The sequence below is a fragment of the Pseudochaenichthys georgianus genome, chromosome 6, assembly GCF_902827115.2.
Source record: "Pseudochaenichthys georgianus chromosome 6, fPseGeo1.2, whole genome shotgun sequence".
NCBI lineage: Eukaryota > Metazoa > Chordata > Actinopteri > Perciformes > Channichthyidae > Pseudochaenichthys > Pseudochaenichthys georgianus.
Window position 1 is genome coordinate 15,937,513 of NC_047508.1, and position 16,384 is coordinate 15,953,896.

The 16,384-nt window shown below is 43.5% G+C and overlaps 1 long non-coding RNA gene across 1 annotated transcript; it reads left to right on the top strand.

Annotated features, from left to right (window-relative positions):
* The first annotated feature begins 12,493 nt into the window (after positions 1 to 12,493).
* LOC139433979 (uncharacterized) lies at positions 12,494 to 13,494 on the top strand. The gene is made up of 2 exons (XR_011643374.1): positions 12,494 to 12,685; positions 13,198 to 13,494. It is a non-coding gene; the product is annotated as an uncharacterized lncRNA (long non-coding RNA).
* Positions 13,495 to 16,384: the final 2,890 nt, after the last annotated feature.

The following is a 16,384-nucleotide window of genomic DNA, read 5'->3' on the forward strand; positions in this document are numbered from 1 at the left end:
CGTGGACACTAACGCCCTCCTGCCCGACTCGCCGGCTTTGCCCGCCTCGCCCACAGAGGCGGAGCAGCCACAGCCGTCTTCGTTACCCCAAACACCGCCACCCCTCGGCGGCCCGCAAGTTCCAGAGGACCTCTGCAAAACAGAGCCTGCAGGTATATTTTAAAAAGTACCCAACTCGCCTGTACTCATTTTGCAGCTCATGGTTTCAAAACAGAGATTGGCTGAATATTCATGTAAAAAAGATGCCATCTTCTGCATGTAGACATTTCGGTTCAAGTAAGTCAGATGCCTTCACCACAACTGGCGCCATGCTCTTATAGGCTACGTGATAAGGGACTGGGAAGGCATGATCAAGCAAAGAGCACATAGATCCATAGATCTCTTAATGTTGCTCTCAAAGTGCACCAGATTGATGCTTTTAACTTCAATATTTAAAAAAAAAAAATGTATAAGATTTTATAAGATAGGTCCACTCCCCACTTATAAAAATAGCACTTTACCACTGCACCCTCTCTGATCTCAGATGCACCCTTAGTCATTTTGTTCTGTAACCGGGCCTGGGCATAACAACAGCCGGTGTTTCTTTTGAGGGTTTCCCCGGGAAACAAACACAATACACACAAATGCGTCACAGATTATTTCACGGTATTTGAAATCATCTACGCAGCTCGCGACGTAACTAGGAGTCTAGTGGACGGTATCAGTACTACAAGTTAAAACAAAATATACTTTTTTTTTTATTAATTACGTGGTTTATAAATTAATCTGAGGGCCGCAAAAAGAGGAGGTGGGGGCCGCATGCGGCCCGCCATTTGCCCATCCCTGGAGTAGACTGTATAATATAAATGGACCTAGGGTCCGTGACGTCACCCATAGGATTCTGCAGAGTTGCCGAGAAGCCCTTAGTAGGCGGAGTCGGCCACTAACGGCTCGCCAGTGACATCAGATTTCAACTCCCGCCTACTCCAAATAAGGGCAAAGAGGCGGAGCCGAGGCGAGACCTCCTGCCACCGAGCTGGAACTGGAAGTTCCAGAGCTATCTGAAGTTACCAAGCTAAGCTAACATGCTCCCCATCTGCACACTGCCGTCGCATTTTACGTTTCTAAGGTAAGCGGACATGAAACTATTCAGCAAAACTATAAATAATAATCTAAGTTATTGAGTTTTTAGCATAATACTTCAGAATCTTAAAACCCCTTAACGTTTGTATGCAATTGTGCTAAATTCAACACTGGAATCAAGCAAATATTAATATGTTTGCATGACATTAGTTATTTATATTTTGATATATGATGATTTTTAATACATTTAAGTCAAGCTAAGGTACATGTGATGGTAGCTAGTTAGTGCTCTTACCTGTGAGGCCTCCTCCAAACAGCATAACAACCAGACTGTATCATACAACTAAGTACCCGTTCTAGATCCTTGACTTTAGACAAACAATTCAAAAGACAAAATGTATTTAAAGACCAATCTTTATTTGAATGTGCCTCTTAACCTGAGATATTAGTTATATGTAACACGCCCCGCGATGCAGGGCGCGATGACAGATAGTATTCCTGCAAAACAGGAGAAATGATGAACAACAAAATTCTTAGCTGCTCGTTTGGCAGGTCTTGCCAGAATTTATTATTCATTTTTCACACACAATTGTTAATGCCCTTAACCATTTGACACAACACACACACAATTGTTAATGCCCTTTTCTGTCTTCAATATAAACACTTGTCTATATATATTCATGTCTTCAATATATTTGAAATAAACACCATGACTTAAAATAAGAATTTCTCTATTCAGATATTGATTTTGTAATCAAACCCTTTTAAATACCTTCCCAGGTAAAGCATCAGAAACTAATCTGTGCTAGCATTAGCAGTCAACAAGCATTTATGTATTAACTCTGACCATAGAACACATACAGATAATACAAAACACACACACACAAAATACTTAGGATATAAACCCGGAAAATATGTAAGTACAAAATGTATAGGAGCTGTAAACAATTACATTTACTTGCATTCACTTTGTTCAAAGCTCAGTTATGCTACATTAAAATAGCGACCGCCATTACACACACGCGCACACAGCAACCACGAGGCAGTCTCCTACGCAGCATTGAAGACAATAAATAACGTCCAAACACCACTTCAAACACTAGGACATCGTGACACAACACTACCGTGGATTCTTATAACACTTGTGACAATATGTACACAAAACTGACCTGCAAAACAGGAGAAATGATGAACAACCAAATTCGTAGCTGCTCGTTTGGCGGGTCTTGCCAGAATGGCAAGCCAACGGCAGCTCCGTCTCCACATCAGTCTGTTTACGGCAGGCGCAAATCACAACAAACCCGTTTACGGCAGTGTTACCCTGCCCCCTGCTGTCCATTGTTAAACAGGTTTCTAAAATGATATTAAATGTAAACATAAAATTGTGATCACACACTGTGTGGGTCACACACTCCCCGACAAAGAAAAATGGCTCCCGACATTAACCATCAACCTCTTAACTTGTGCCCCTTCTCTTTGAACTTAAAAGACTTATACACACTCTCACAAGGGCACTTCTTTAAATGTACAGGTGAATACAATATGTATGAGAGTGGGTGTAACAATCTTTCCTTCTCAATATGCATGTATGTATGGTAGCATTACAGTGTGTCATGCAGTGTCTGGTGTGTAGTGTAAGGCAGTGTCTGGTGTGTAGTGTAATGTGGCATAGGAATGGGCTGCATTCCTCAGAATGGCAGGGCTTGTACAGTATAGAGTCTTGCTGGGTCTGTAGACCCACATGATCTGGAGGATGGCTGACCAAGGGAGTCATATGTCAGCGTTTGAGGAGGTCTCCTGTCCCGTGTGGATTTCCTCACTGGCTCATCCTGAGGTGTCACAGGTCGGTCATAGCCATAGGGTACTTGTACATACTCATGCTCTTCCGGTACTTCAGAATCCACAGGCAGGTCTTCCTCATCAGTCCGTTCTTCTGGTTGTTCTTGTCTGGTTTCTCTCTCAGGTGTAACAACTCCATGTTGTTCTGGTGTATGATATCTCAATGGCACTCTGTATCTATGTGGTTCAGGTACCCTTTTCTGACCATCTGTGTTTCGCTGAGATCCAGAGCTAGGTTCAACATTCTGTGAGTGAAGTCCAGCTTGTGGAGGTACTCTTAGCCAGTATCGTACTCTAGGTGCCTCATCATCAGAGTTTTCTGAGTCACTGCTTTGTGATGTCTCTCTCTGTCGTTGTTTCTCAACATGATGACTCTTGCTCTTCCCTCTAGGTGGTAGCGGATTTCCTGTTAGTTCAGGCAAGTTTACAGGTAGGTCATTGACAACGTGTAGGAGATTTCGATGGAGGGTACGGATCTTATCACCACCTGTCTCAGGGCACACTTTGTACACAGGAATTTCACCAACTTGTTCTTTGACGACATACACAGTTTGTTCCCAGTAGGACCTCAATTTTCCAGGTCCACCTCTCTCACTCATGTTGCGGACTAGGACTCTATCACCAGGTTGGAGCACAACTCCCTTGATGTGACAGTCATAGTACTTGTTGTTTCTTGCACTGGAGTGTTGACTGTTTTCAGATGCAATCCGGTAAGCCTCTTTCATTCTCAGAGCCCATTTCTTAGCATAGCCCTGTGTTGTTTCAGTCTGACCTTTGGCTGCCAAACATTAAATCTACTGGGAGACACGGGTGCCGTCCAAACATGAGGTAGTGGGGTGAGAAGCCTGTTGCCTCATGCCTGGTGCAGTTGTATGCATGTACAACCAGGGATAAGTGGTCTTTCCAGTTGCTCTTTTCTTTTTCTCCCAGGGTCCTCAACATTTGGAGCAGTGTTCTATTGAACCTCTCAGCTGGGTTTCCTTGGGGGTGGTATGGGGTTGTCCTCGAATGAGCAACTCCAGCCAGATGCCTCAGGGTCTTGAACAGGTCATTTTCGAACTCTCTGCCTTGGTCGTGGTGGAGCCTGGCCGGGTAGCCGAATCTTGGTTTAAAGTCATTATAGATTTTTTCAGCAGCTGTTCTGCCAGATTTATTTTTTGTTGCGTAGACTTGAGCAAATCTGGTAAAATGGTCAATAACTACTAAAATGTACTCGTAGCCCCCTTTGCTAGTTTCCAGGTGCATATAGTCTATAGACACAAGCTCAAGTGGTGCAGATGAAGTGATGCTGCCCATTGGTGCTCTGACGTGTGTCACAGGTTTCTTTTGTTTGATACAGGGACACTTTCTGGTTACATAGGTTTCAATGTCCTTTTTCATGTAAGGCCAGTAGAAACGGTCTCGAGCCAGGTGGATGACCCTCTCAGCCCCAACATGTCCCATGTCGTCATGGAGATGCTTTAGTACCAGGGGGTGGTATCGTGATGGTAAGACGAGCTGCTGCCGCTGACTGGCCGTCCGGTACAACAGTTGATTTTCCATGTGCAGTTTTCCCCACTCGTGCATGAGCTTTCTGAGTGTACCACTGGCTCTCTTCCTGTCCTCATTGGTCAATACGGCCTTGGCCTCTTTAAGTTTGATAAGCTCACCGATGGTCCATGGTCATGGTCCTCCCTTTGGGCATTGACTAGCTCACTGTGGTCAATGGTAAGGGGTGACACATTCACAGGTGACTCTGAGCATGAAGCCAGGTCTAATGCAGCAACATAAGCAACATCCTGCCTCTTTGCAGACTGACAACCATCCCATGTGGTTCGGATGGTTTCTCTTGTGAGTTCCTCAGTACACTCTCTGACGTAGGTGTCAATGTCAAGAGGGAGACGAGAGAGCGTGTCTGCGTCTATGTTCACTCTTCCTGGCCTGTATTTGACATCAAACCTAAAGTCTGCTAGCTCACCTACCCATCGGTGGCCCACAGCATTCAGCTTGGCAGTACTCATCATGTATGTGAGGGGATTATTGTCTGTGTATACTGTGAAATGAGGTGCATAGAACAGGTAATCCCTACATTTCACACATATCGCCCACTTAAGAGCAAGAAACTCCAGTTTCCCCGAGTGCATGTTGTAATTCTTCTCAGCGGGAGACAGAGTTCTTGAACCATAGGCGATGACTCTCAATTCTCCATCCTGTCGTTGATACAACACAGCGCCGAGTCCCTGCTGAGAGGCGTCAGTGTGGAGCACAAATGGCAGTTCGAAATCCGGATAGGCCAACACAGGTGGGTGTGAAAGCGTGTCAATCAGCTGTTCAAGGATCCTTTGGTGATCATCAGTCCACAGGACAGGTGTCCTTGAGGGCAGCTGAGCTCCTTTTCCCACCTTATGTTTCCCCTGTGTCACGGTAGAGTTTCCTTTAATTTTTAACAGATCATAAACTGGTTTTGCAATGCTTGAGAAGTTTTGAATATAGGCTCTATAGTAGCTTAAGAAACCCAGTAACTTCCGGACTTCTCCAACTGTGCTTGGCCTCTTCTCTTTCAGGGACATGATGGCATCAATGTCTTTTGGGTCAATCCTGACACCGTCTGCAGAGACCAGCCTCCCAACATACCTGACCTCTTTCTGGAACAGCTCACACTTTGTTGGTCGAAGCTTGACACCATGGGACTGCAAGGCTCTCAGGACTTGACGTACTCCCTCAACATGGCTAGTGAAGACGTCGGAGTAGCAGAGGATGTCATCGAGGTAAGGGATACAGCATTTGTCACGCAGAGAGTCCAACATTTCCTCCATGCTGCGCTGAAAAGCAGCAGGGGCGTTGGAGAGTCCAAAAGGTATCCTCACCCACTCATACAGCCCCCAAGGGGTGATGAACGCCGTCATGTGTCTGGATCCTTCAGCAATGTAGCCTTGGTGGTAGACCTTGCCTTGGTCTAAAATGCTGAACCAGCTTTGGCCTTTTAGGGTGTCGATGAGTTCCTAGATACGAGGCAATGGGTGACGGTCTGGTACTGTTTTCTGGTTTAACATTCTATAATCGATGCATAACCTTAGGGACCCATCCTTTTTCCTGACGCAGACAACAGGAGCTGAGTACGGAGATTTGGACTTAACTATCCACCCTTTTACAAGCAGGTCTTGGATGTACTCTTTAACCTCTTTATAAAGGGGCCTGGGTACTGCACTGTATGTGCGCTGAACTGGGATGTTGTCCTTTAAGTTGATGGACATTTGCAGGTTGGGAATGCAACCTATGTCCCCATCATCTTTAGCAAAGGCTGCCGATTCCTCGTGTAACATCTGTTCCACCTTCATCTGTTGCTCATCACTCAGGTGGCTGACATCCACAGGTGGGTGCCACAGTGCAGAAGTGGGTTTGTCACTGTTAGAGTGTGGTGATGTGGAAGAACTGGATATATTTGCCTGGGCTTGATTGTCCTTGCTGCTTGGGTTGTCTGTCTCTATCACTCTATCAATGGTTTCGATGTTGCCTAGAACAGTACAGCTGGGCAGAGTCACAGCACTTCTGGAATGGTTTGACACAGGCACCTTTACGAAAGGTCTCTCTGTCTGTTGGATCGCCATTAGTCCTTCTCCAACACTCAGCTGTGCCAGTGGTGTAGCTTCTAGATCGGGTTCGAAAAGCACAAGTGAGTCAGATTCACTAATATCGACTGGTACCCTGCACTTAATAAAAGCTACTTGGCCAGGATAAATAGTGACTTCTTTCCTGCCTATCTTTACTGCAGCATTCTGTTGTTCCTGTTTTTGCTCAGTCTTTATGAAACTCACCATAGCTTCTGCCATTCCACTGTCAATCTCCAAAGCACCCGTAAGCAAGTTGACAAGGATAGATATCACTTTGGGTCTACTTTCATGACTCCTAAAGAGTTCCTGGATGACATTAAAACCAACTATCGGTCTGTCTATTTTTATTCGACTCACTAGGAAAGGCACTCGAATAGATAAGTCTGGATCATCGTTTCCCTGCAGGTTTACTACCACTTCAATCCATCCTTCATAAGGTACTGCATCTCCTGTGACAGCCGTCACATAGAGATCATCCTCCATGAGTTCACTGAGGGGTCTAATATCTTGTCCAGGTAAGTATCTGTCTTTCCAAGCACTGTCTATTATGCTCACAATGGCCCCAGAGTCTAAAAGAGCGGTTATGGCGTAACCGTTCATGCTACATCTCAATAGCGACTTTCGACCAATTAGCGGAGCTATCTTTTTGATTGGGTGTTGTTTGTTATTTTTCTGCGTGTTGATAGGTGTATGACCAGTGCTTTGTATTGCTGCTGCAACCTCCTGGGGGTGGGACTTTTCCTTTGGGTCGGTCAGTGGTCGTCCCGTTGCCCTGACCGGTGCCCGTTTCCCGCCTGCTTCTGTCTTTTCAAGCAGCCTATAGCACGATGACCCTCCTCCCCACAGAAAAAGCAGTGGCTACAGTTTGGTTGAGCCTGAGCTATGCATTGTGGGCACCCATACGGTCTCCTGGTCTTCTTCTCTGGTCTGGTTTTGTCAGGGTAACACTGGTGGGTGGTTTGATGTAGCCCCTCAGGCACCTGGGTTGTTGTTGATAGCTGTTTCAGTGTTTCCATTGCCTGTGTTAAAGCCTCAACCTGAGCACTCAATCTCTGGATGACATTATCCTTACTTTTGATTTTAGTCTCTCCCACACTGCTGAGTATCTCTTCAGGAACAGCGAGTATGCTGTGTGCTTGAGTTAACTTGCGGTTGGAACTGCGTCCCAGTCTGCGCTTTCTTTCACTTTCTTCCATCGTAGTCTTGATAACCTGCCTTCATCAGACACAGTGGGGTCAGCAAGCAGTGGTTTCAGCTCCCGTCTGACATCCTCATGTCTCTCTCCCATGCCTTGATAGACTGCATTCAAAAACACACCCTGCAGTGTATACCAGGGTATATGCAGGAATCCTGAAGTCAAATTTAATACCTTTTAAGACCTTTTTTAAGACCCTTTCCATACATTTTAAGACCTCATCGCAACTTTGAGTTCTAACCGGTTACATTGAAGACACACTTTACCTCACATTTACTATTGATTGTAAGATAGCACAACTAAACAGAGTGCAGACAGACTACTGAAGCCTCCTCTCCACATGAACTTCCACCTCTCTGTGAAGGTCAGGTTTAATGCAGCAAGCTGCTTTGTTGCTTCTGCACTCTGTGCTCTTTCATTCCAGTAAAACTCCTCAGAAACCAGTAGAAACCAGTATTTGACCAATAAACAAAACAATTGACAAAACTTTGAACTATGAAATATATTAAACTTTGGTGAGCTTCAGCGGGGTAATGCCATATAGAGCTCCCTCACAAATACCCAGGGGTTAAATTGGGCTGGGGCTGTCCGCAAACGCAAAAAAGTCTTCCGTTCACACGCATTCGATTCATTAACGTGTCCGTTCACACTAGACCGCTGGAAATGCTGGAAACGCTGTAGTACATATGCCAGGCCTGTAAGTGGCGCTGCTGCTGCCACAAAATACACCAAAAGCAGCGAAGAAGACCCCGGAGCATGGTTGTCATGGTCGCCCTTCTGTTTATTCTCCGCGGTGGACGGCGTGTTCTCCTGCTGTATATCTCTCAGGTAGTCCACCAGCAGATTACCCCCCCCCCCCAAACAGAGCGGAGCAAGGCAACGAAACTTAAAATAAGAAGCAGCATTTTATGGCACGCTATGCATGGGGCCACCTTGAGGGGGTTTCCCGACATGTTGTTTCAGTAAATTAAAGGGTGTTTCATGTTGTCGTTGCTGTAGACCTTCTTAATACCTTGGAAAATGCCGTTTAATACTTTTTAATAGCCTTAATTTTCGCTAAATTGATTTATCAACTTTTAATACTTTTTAAGACCCCGCGGACACCCTGTATACGCATCATACTTAATACGTGCATTTGCCTGCCTGGAGGTGAAATTTTTTTTTTTTTTCAGTCCTATCATGCGGTATAGGAATTGCTGTGGAGCTTCATTTTCATGCTGTCTAGCACACATCAATTCCTGGAAGAGCTCTGTGCTGCTCTTCTCGCCAAGGTGGGACTGCAGGAAACTCTTCAGCTCGGTGAGTGTAACGCAGCGTCCACACTACAGCTCCAAAAATAGCTTGGAGCTGGGCGTGTCTGGAGCTTGGGGATTTTATTCAAGCAACACGACCAACAACCAATCACATGAATCTCCCGCCCCCGACATACAAAGCAAAAACCCCCGGGGATTTTATGCGAGCAATATATATATAAACTCCCCAAACAGGCGAAAACCTACCAGTTCCCCCCACTGCCTCTGCCACCTCCCTCCATGCTGGTTCCTCCGGTTTGTGTCCCGGTAGGTGAAGAGGGTCTGGTCATACAAAACCGGGTGATTGCTACGGTGATAGTTAGTTTCTCCTCCGACTTTTTTTGAAATATAGAAATGAACGGCGGGATATCTCTCCCAGCTTAGACGCGGTTTGATTGGCTGGCGCTTCAGCTGTCAGATTTTGGGAAACGGGATTTGATTGGCTGGCGCTGGCTACTCCGGCGTCCAGGCGACCAGAAGTTGAACATTGTTCAACTTCTGGTCGCCTGGGTCGCCTGAGACGCCTCGCTCTGCTACCCACAATTCAGTTCGGCGAAAAAGCGCGGCTACGTGACGTCACCCCATTGAAAGTGAATGGGCAGCTTGGAGCTGCTTGGAGCTTTCGACGCTGTAGTGTAGACGGGCCGTGACGGAGCGTCCACACTACAGCTTCAAAAATAGCTTGGAGCTGGGCGTGTCTGGAGCTTGGGGATTTTATTCAAGCAACACGGCCAACAACCAATCACATGAATCTCCCGCCCCCGACATACAAAGCAAAAAACCCCGGGGATTGTATGGGAGCAATATATATATAAACTCCCCAAACAGGCGAAAACCTACCAGTTTCCCCCACTGTCTCTGCCACCTCCCTCCATGCCTGGTTCCTCCGGTTTGTATCCCGGTAGGTGAAGAGGGTCTGGTCATACAAAACCGGGTGATTTGCTACGGCGATAGTTAGTTTCTCCTCCGACTTTTTTTGAAATATAGAAATGAACGGCGGGATATCTCTCCCAGCTTAGACGCGGTTTGATTGGCTACGGCTTCAGCTGTCAGATTTTGGGAAACGGGATTTGATTGGCTGGCGCTGGCTACTCCGGCGTCAGAAGTTGAACATTGTTCAACTTCTGTCGCCGGAGACGCCCCGCTCTGCTACCCACAATTCAGTTCGGCGAAAAAGCGAGGCTACGTGACGTCACCCCATTGAAAGTGAATGGGCAGATTGGAGCTTTCGACGCTGTAGTGTAGACGGGCCGTTAGATCTTCCTTGTTTGTCAGCATGTCTTTAAAGTTTCCACCTTTTATTATGCGTAACCCCCCTCTAATGATCTCGTCATCGGTGTGTTGCTCTCTGCTCTCCCTGTTTAGCTCTGATGAGTCAAGTCCTTCCACTGGATCGAGGTGTGTGGCAACTTCATACGCTTCATCTGCTGTTAGCTGATGAAGTCTTTTCTTGATGGACCAGCTTAGTCTCTTCCTCTCGTTGTCAGCCATCCTGTGTGTTGTGGGCAACTGTGGCAAACAGTTCTGCACTCCTAGGCGTAGATCCCCTTCAACCTGGTCTCTCTACCTCTTGAGTCGCTAACTGGAAGCACCTTCACTCCGGCAACACGTCGTCAGTCTGGTCCTTTAGGTCCAATATCACTGGATCAGCATGTGGTCGTCTCAAACGATGCTGATCCCGGACGAGTCCCCAAGAATCTGTAACACGCCCCGCTATGCAGGGCGCAATGACAGATAGTATTCCTGCAAAACAGGAGAAATGATGAACAACCAAATTCTTAGCTGCTCGTTTGGCGGGTCTTGCCAGAATTTATTATTCATTTTTCACACACAATTGTTAATGCCCTTAACCATTTGACACAACACACACACAATTGTTAATGCCCTTTTCTGTCTTCAATATAAACACTGCTAGCATTAGCAGTCAACAAGCATTTATGTATTAACTCTGACCATAGAACACATCAGTGGCGACTGGTCATTAGGGGCAGGTGGGGCACAGCCCCACCTAGTGTCAGCAGAAAGTATTAAAAATAATGATTACAACAAAATGCAAAAAATAAATTAAAAAATATATAAAATATATTTTAAGATCATGTTTAATCATCTGATTCGTCTGTACATTGCTGTTTTAGTATGTGTTCTTCTAATTAGTGTCTACAGTGTGTGCCTATTGAGCTGTTTAGAGCCATGTGGGACAAAACCTGATCCTGCCCCTCCCTCTGACTGTCTAAGTGAACGGTGACTGCAAAAACTACACTGCGCATGCTCAGAGTATTTTCCTATTTAATGTGTGTGGCAAAAAATAATGACCATAGGGGCAAAGTGCTGCCATCCCCACCATACGTCATCTCACATAATTCAGAGCTGATTGGCTGTAAGTACGTGTGCCGCGAAAAGTGTGGTGTGTGAAGAGGAGGAGAGAGAGCTGCAGTGAGGCGTCCTAAAACCAGGAAGTAAGCAGCGCATGGCTTCCCTCCACAAAAAAGCAACGAGATTTCTCCATAGAATTTTAGAAAATAGCTCAAAATAAGATCTGTGGGAAACGTAGCTGTTAGATAAATGTACGTTTTGTTCAGCCGGATAATATCCACATGTCTACCCTACTTTTATCATTTTCGAATCAAAAATCTATTGATTAGATTAGATTTATGATACACTTTTGAAACTACAAGAAGATAAGGAGGACTTTTACAAAAAAGTAAGAGATTTCTGTCCAATGGACTTAATCTTCAAGTCAAGGTAAGACTGCAATTTTATTGAAAATGGAATCTTACTAAAGAGAGAACAATTCAATATTTAAATGATAAAATTACATTTTTTTGGGTATCCTTCTGTTGAACTGTCTGTTTAAAAGTAATTGAAGCATCAGACAAAAAAAGCTTTTGAAAATAATATTATATTTTTAAACCTGAAGAGTCAGTGCCAGTGCCTCACCAGCCATGAACCTCTCTGCAGAAGCTTATATATAGACATCTGAGTTTTTTGTGCCCCACCACTTTTGTACATATAGAAACACCACTGGAACACATACAGATAATACAAAACACACACACAAAATACTTAGAAAATATGTAAGTACAAAATGTATAGGAGCTGTAAACAATTACATTTACTTGCATTCACTTTGTTCAAAGCTCAGTTATGCTACATTAAAATAGCGACCGCCATTACACACACGCGCACACAGCAACCACGAGGCAGTCTCCTACGCAGCATTGAAGACAATAAATAACGTCCAAACACCACTTCAAACACTAGGACATCGTGACACAACACTACCGTGGATTCTTATAACACTTGTGACAATATGTACACAAAACTGACCTGCAAAACAGGAGAAATGATGAACAACCAAATTCGTAGCTGCTCGTTTGGCGGGTCTTGCCAGAATGGCAAGCCAACGGCAGCTCCGTCTCCACCATAGACTGTATATATAAATGGACGTAGGGTCCGTGACGTCACCCATAGGATTCTGCAGAGTTGCCGTGAAGCCCTTAGTGGGCGGAGTCGGCCACTAACGGCTCGACAGCGACGTCAGAGTTCAACTCCCGCCTGTTCCAGCCTGCTCCAAATAAGGGCAAAGAGGCGGAGCCGAGGCGGGACCTGCAGCCACCGAGCTGGAAGTTCCAGAGCTAGCTGAAGCTACCAAGCTAAGCTAACATGCTCCCCATCTGCACACTGCCGTCGCATTTTACGTTTCTAAGGTAAGCGGACATAAAACTATTCAGCAAAACTATAAATTATAATCTAAGTTATTGAGTTTTTAGCATAATACTTCAGAATCTTAAAACCCCTTAACGTTTATATGCAATTGTGCTAAATTCAACACTGGAATCAAGCAAATATTAATATGTTTGCATGACATTATTATTTGTATTTTGATATCACTTAATTATACGTTTAAGTCAAGCTAAGGTACATGTGATGGTAGCTAGTTAGTGCTCTTACATGTGAGGCCTCCTCCAAACAGCATAATAACCAGACTGTATCATTAAAACTAAGTACCAGTTCTAGATCCTTGACTTTAGACAAACAATTCAAAAGACAACATGTATTTAAAGACCAATCTTTATTTGAATGTGCCTCTTAACCTGATATATTAGTTATACAGTAATAGTATTGACAATCTAAAAACACTGAGCAACTCAACAGTCAACTTTATGTTTCTTATTGTCTAAAGCATTTATTATTTTCATTTCCCCCATCTCATATTCAGTGTGGTCCAGAGAGCTGCAGAGACTTCAGGGAGAAACCTCCGTGTGATGGACGTCCAGTCTGTTGGTGTGGAGAGGACTGAGGGTCTTTCCTCAGCGAGGAGGACCAGGCCTGATAGAGGAGCCCATGCTGGGCATAGCTGATACCAACTGCACAGGCCTAGTCTGTCACGTTATTTGACTAAATGTGTTTACTTATAAATGTAATAGGTTTACACCTTCTGTCCATATGTGCTTTTTATTTAAAACATTTGATTAACTTTTGGTTCACATTTCAATAAATTGTATTTGTATTTGCACTCCTTTCGTCCATTATTCTTACTGAAAATGTTAGATTACACATTCACATCTGACTGAAGATTGGCCCCATTTATTTGTGATGTTGCAAACTCTGCGGTACAAGGCACAAGTGATGTGAAGCTCATAAAGTGAGGCAAATAGAAATAATCAGCTGATGGAGTGTCTCATAACATCAGCTTTTAATGTTCCTCTTGGATGCTCTTCTTGACCCTCAGAGAAGGAGAACATGTCGTGTCTTTCAGGCATGTCCTTTCCTAACAAAAATGACAGGAAACATAAAACATATTATTGCAGAACAAGTGTGTTATTTATGAAAGCGTTGTGTTTGTGTGTTTAGGGGCTGTAGATATAATTATTTTGTAATTGTAATTGTTTTTTTTAACAGTGAGCAATCAGATTATGAATGAACAGTATGAAGTTCATCAACATTGAAATATATGTTATTATCAAAATAATATGTAACTGTTACAAAACGTAGTGCAACTGTAGAAGCTTGCTCTGTTGTCTCACTGAAAGAATCACTTTTACCACGTTTTCTCAGACAATATTGAGAGATAAATAGTAGCAGTTCTCACTGTGTTAAATATCTTTGCCTTCAATACATTAAATTAGAAAGCTGACAAAGTCATATTGCTAAATATCTAAAATGTAACTTTTTGCATGGAAAAAACCCTCAACTTAACTGATGTGTAGGTGATCGAGTATTTAGTATTGTTTAATGGAATACATAGTGTATTCAAGTCAATACTTCATTCATTTAAACCAATATCTTTCTTGATTCTTTGTACAGTATGAAAAAAAGAGTCTTTGTACCTGAGCTGAAGTTCACTGCTGTGAGGAGTCCAGTTCTGTCTCTCACTCTCTGGTCCAGCCTGTCTGCATCACCTGGACACCTTAAACAAACAGATATATATATATATATATATATATATATATATATATATGTATGTAAAGTAACATGTGTACAAACAATATGACTGATTCTCTTCTGTTGAACATGTTGGATTGTGTATTGTCCGAGTCAGGGTCCTTTTTATTTTACTGTAACTTTGGAAGTTGTGTTACCAATGCTTACTGTTTATTTGATACCCATTTGGTAATGCAATTAATAAAAACAATAAGGTTTGGGTTCGTTCTTCAGATGACTGTGACGTTAACGTGTAAGCTCGATAATGAACTCCAGCTCAATCAACCATATTGTAATATCTAAGTAATCATCTTTAAATATGACATTAATAATTGTAATATACACACCTTATTGTGAGGTTGATTTCACATACACGACATTAGCTTGTCTACATACTTGAGCATAGCCAATTTAAATTAACCTTAGATGCATACAGTTCTACCTACATAATAAAATATCTCTAAATTACAAGGATGTAACCTTATTTTATCAACCTCAAACAGAAGCCGTTTGTTCAACAGTATTATCCCACTTAACACTTGTCTATTTCGTTTTAACCTTTATATATACAGTCTATGATTTTAACTTGGAGGCTACGATTAGCATCGTTAGCACCGATGTAGCTACCACTAGCTTACATGCTAACCCAAGCCTTACCATTCATTACGTAGCTGATCATTAACACCAAATCATTAACACATAAATAAAGCACTCGAATTGTACTTACCGCATTCATGCACCGTCTGTTTTAACCGCAGAGCGAGTCACAATAGTCCGATATATAAGCATGAAGAACAAACAACCACGGCCGGCTACAAGTTGTGTTTCCTGGATGAGCTGAGCAGGCAGAGTCCCTGTAGCTAGCTTCACGGAGCAGCTAGCAGAGAGACGAGAAGCTAACAGCGGCAGGCACTTGACAGAGCCGTCACTCAATGTGACCACGTCCTAATTGATGCACAAACTTTAAGACCTAATATAAATAAAAGGGTCGCGTTAGAAAACAATTCACTCTCAGATCCATAATCATGAAGGTGGAATCTAACTATATCGATAATAAAATGTATGGAGCCAGGGGTAGAAACATGTTTTTTTCTGCTGTAAAGTTGGGCATTTTAACATGGGGGTCTATGGAAATTGCTCCTTTCTGCAGCCATCGCCTATCGGCCAATATATGAACTGCAGTGTGTGGCACTTCCGTATAGAGAGGCGAAGTCCCTCCCTTTCCGGGAGCCTCCATGGGACCCCGGAAGCGTAAAATTATACATTGAAGTCAATGGAGAGAGAAAGGTTATCTTTTGATCCCGTTTGAATTGTGCCACGAATGACACATATGATGTTTGTCAATTTAAAAGAATATTTTGCAAGTCAAAAAAATTAAAATGTGTCGTAAAACTGTGAAGTTACACATTTTTTTGTGTGAAACCGCTGAGTGAACTACAGGTCTCTTGGTCTCGCACAATACTTGTCACCATCACAAAGATGGCCGTCACGTTAGCAAATGTCACCTGTTTCTTTCAGAATGAGAATAAAAGTATAAAACGAGGTGACTACAAGTCTGGACACGTTGAGAGCTGTACATACACGAAAGGGGAGTTATTCGGTTCTGTAAGAGCAGCGGGACCGGCTTTACAAGGTTTCGGTGAGTAATATGAGTGCAATGTGTAACGTTAATGTCAGCTAGCTAACATTAGCTAACAAGGTACACTAACGTGTTTTGTTTCAGTAACTAGTGTTCTCCTTTAGAACTTCGTGGTCTGTGTGTGCTGTGGATAACATTAGTGTTCACAAGAACAAGGTATACTCCCGTGTTTTGTTTTAGTTGCTCTTCAGATTGAAGCGGCCAGTTTTATATCGACTATACTGTATGTGTGATCTCCTTTTACATCTCGTTGTGTCATTTGAGTTTATTTGCTGTGTGTAGATTCAAGGGTTTTGGTTATCTTGTCAATTTGTTTGGTTATCCAGGCACAGCTGTGTGTGAC